At 38.4% G+C, this 3292-nt stretch overlaps 1 pseudogene; it reads right to left on the reverse strand.

Annotated features, from left to right (window-relative positions):
- Positions 1-2563: 2563 nt before the first annotated feature.
- Positions 2564-2672, reverse strand: LOC133375921 (5S ribosomal RNA; annotated as a pseudogene).
- Between the last annotated feature and the right edge of the window lie 620 nt (positions 2673-3292).

A 3292-nucleotide genomic window follows, 5' to 3' on the forward strand; every position in this document is an offset into this window, starting at 1 on the left:
CTCAGTTTGGCTTTCTCTGTGTGTTCCCCTGCTGGCTTTCTGTGTGTGTTCCCCAGCCAAAGAGTAGGGTGAGGCAGTTTGAAAACCCTCTTGCAAACAGCTCTGTGTTGCTCTTTGCAGAGGTTGCCTGCCTCTTCTTGTTGCTGCTGAACACCCAACCCCCTGGCAAACCTGAATCTGAGCCTGTCTCAACCCAACTTGGTTGAATATCAGATCTGCCCAAATCATCCTGATTCAGTTTGGGATTCGGGCTTTGGCCAAATCTGGTGCATAGTCCTATTAGTTTCCTGACAAATTTAGCTAAAGTCAGTGCAGTTTTGAAAGGTTCGGTCCACCATCTTGATTCAAACATATACCAAACCGCACTTCTAGTCTCATGAATCATCATGCCAAAGTGGGTGACAGGAGTCCAAATACGTGCAGTTTGGGACAGCTTTGGCTGCCATCTTGATTCAAAATGGTGCCGAATGGTTACAGACCAAACCCTGCTCCTCCATCTCAGGAATCTCCTTGCCAAATTGGGGTGATGATATCTTCAGAGGTGTCCAGATCAGTACAGTTTGGAATGCTTCAGTCTGCCTTCTTGATTCAAAATGGCATCCAACCATTTTTAAACATAGAACAAAACCCACTCCTCCGTCTCAGGAACTGTCGCCAAATTGGGGGACAATAACTTCAGAGGTATCCAAATGAGTATAGTTTGGAATGGTTTGGTCTGCCATTTTGATTCAAAATGTTGAAAGTTTCCAAACGTAGAACAAAACCTGCTCCTTCATCTTAGGAATCATCACACCAAATTGGGCAACAGTATCTTCAGAGGTGTCCAAATTGGTACAATTTTGAACTTTTCATTCTGCCATGTTGATTCAAAATGGCATCCAACAATATCCAAACATAGATGAAAACCAGCTCCTCCAGCTTGGGAACTGTCCAAACTCCAAATTTGGCAACAACAAAAATCCGAATGTATAGAGAACAGACTGACAGACAAATTTCCAAAATATATAGTTGAAGAAGATATAATAGCTCATTGTACTTCAAAGCAAGATTAAAAACTGAAAATTCATAGCTAGATTGTCTGATAAGAATGCTTACGGATTTTGTTCCATCTACATTTTTTTGTAAATAAGCCTGATTCACACTAATAAGTCCACAGATATTGGACTAGTATGTGGATTGGAACACACTTCCTTTGGTTTTTGATATCTGAATTTTGCAAGTCAGCTCTTGGCTCACATGTGTCAAATGTGTATAAAAATGTAAATTTTAGCTTAAAATGTGTACAGATGCTTGTCTATTTTAGAGCAAAATGCATATCCTTAAGATGTGATTATCATTTTTGGTGCTTTTGTTTAAAAAATGATGTGGAAATGGGATAGATTGGATGTTTGGATGAACACAAGTAAAACTGACGGACTGGAAATAGACTGATTCATTCATCCCTATGGTCTAACATGACTGTTGGACTGAGCTGGAACTTCAGAGAGGGTTAAGCTTGGCAAAGTATGGGTGGTGCTGTTAAAATGCAAATTAGTATTTATCTATGGCATTATAATACTGTAAGCACATACACACACACACAAATTGTTATTGATCTCCAGCTGTCCCCCCAAGGTTTAACATACTCCTCATCCTACTTAAAGCATGATCCTAAATTTGTTTACTCGAAGCAAGTCCCTCAAAATTCAGTGAGGCTTAATCTCTAGTGTGTTTAATATTGCAGCCTGCATTTCATAGAAACACTCTCAGTGACAAGCGGTCAATGATGATGTTTTTCCAAGTTAACATTTAAGTCTGACAGAAGACATGACATGGAAGCTGCAGCAGAATTTCAGGAGGTTTATTTGTTCTTTTATTATGACAATGTAAAGAAAATATCAAACCATTATTTTTCAAATTCAGAACAAATTCAGAATTTGTTCCATCCATTGCCTTTGGTTTTATGACCCATCAATTCAGCTTGGCCCATTTTTGAATGTTGTTTATTCATTAAATAAACACAGCAATATAAACGTATCTCAAAAGATTAGACAGCAACTATCTCTTGGGTGATGGCTGACAAGTAGTCTCCTGTCAAATTGACACCTGCCCTTTCCAAATCATGTATAGCGGGATTTGTCAACAGTATGAAATATGCCTCTTCATATATATCCTTTGCTCTTGATTTGCAGAAAAAATGCTTTTTTTTTTAAGGCAACAGAACTGGTAGTTTATGGATGTCTAGCTTATAAATTGGGCCCACTGTTCTTAAATGTTCTGCTCATTAGATTGAGGTTGCAGTTAAAATCTGATTGTTGCAATGGCTCCCTTAATGACAGAAGCTAATAAATGATAAAAAATAAACAACCTCCTTATTTGTCTCACCATGTCAATGCTGTCTTTGCAGTAAATTAGATTAAAATTTTTCTACTCCTGCAGCTGCCACACAGGCCATATTGATTTGTTGTTATAAGCCTTCGAGTTGTTTACGCCTTATGGCGACCCTATGAATCTTTTTTGGATATATTCATAGGGTTTTCATGGTAAGAAGTATTCAGAGGGGGTTTACCATTGCCTTCCTCTAAGCCTACGGCACCAGGTGGTCTCCCATCCAAGTACTAACCAGGCCTGACCTTGCTTAACTTCCGAGATCAGACAAGATCAGGTGTGTTCAGGGTAGTATGGCCGTGGTCATATTGATACTCCCTGACAAATACTAGAAAAGCTTTTCATGCGTAACTCTTTTGAGAATGTTTAACAATGAATGCAAGCAGGGCTTTTTTGTGACAGTACTCACCAGTACAGAGTACCGGCGCCTCTTTTTTTGTCCAGGATAGCCCCATATACACAATGAGTCACCCCCAGCATGCTATTCAATGCTAATCCTACTTGGAGTAGACTCATTGAAGTTAATAGACATTACTAATCGAGGTTCATCAGTTTTAATGGGTCTGTTATGAGTAGGACTTAGCTGAATACAACCCACTGGAATTAACTCATTTAATTTCACATTTATAATCTAACATTTTAAAACATTAAGAATATTAATGTAGTGCCTTTTGCAAAATATGGTGAGAACAATCATAGATGTCCGCCAGGAGAGTCATTTCTTGTCTCTCTTCTGATCATTGCAAGAGATTATTAAATCAAGCTTCTTTTATCCAGATGCTAGGTGCTGTGATTTAGAATCTTTTATGGTGAATTTTGAGTAGCAAGTTATAATCTGACCTTATGTGAACTTTTGTCATTTCCTTTTTTCCTGCTGCAAACCTAATTAATTTCCCGCCCCAATTAAATTTAATACGTACCTTTA

The sequence above is a fragment of the Rhineura floridana genome, chromosome 1, assembly GCF_030035675.1.
Source record: "Rhineura floridana isolate rRhiFlo1 chromosome 1, rRhiFlo1.hap2, whole genome shotgun sequence".
NCBI lineage: Eukaryota > Metazoa > Chordata > Lepidosauria > Squamata > Rhineuridae > Rhineura > Rhineura floridana.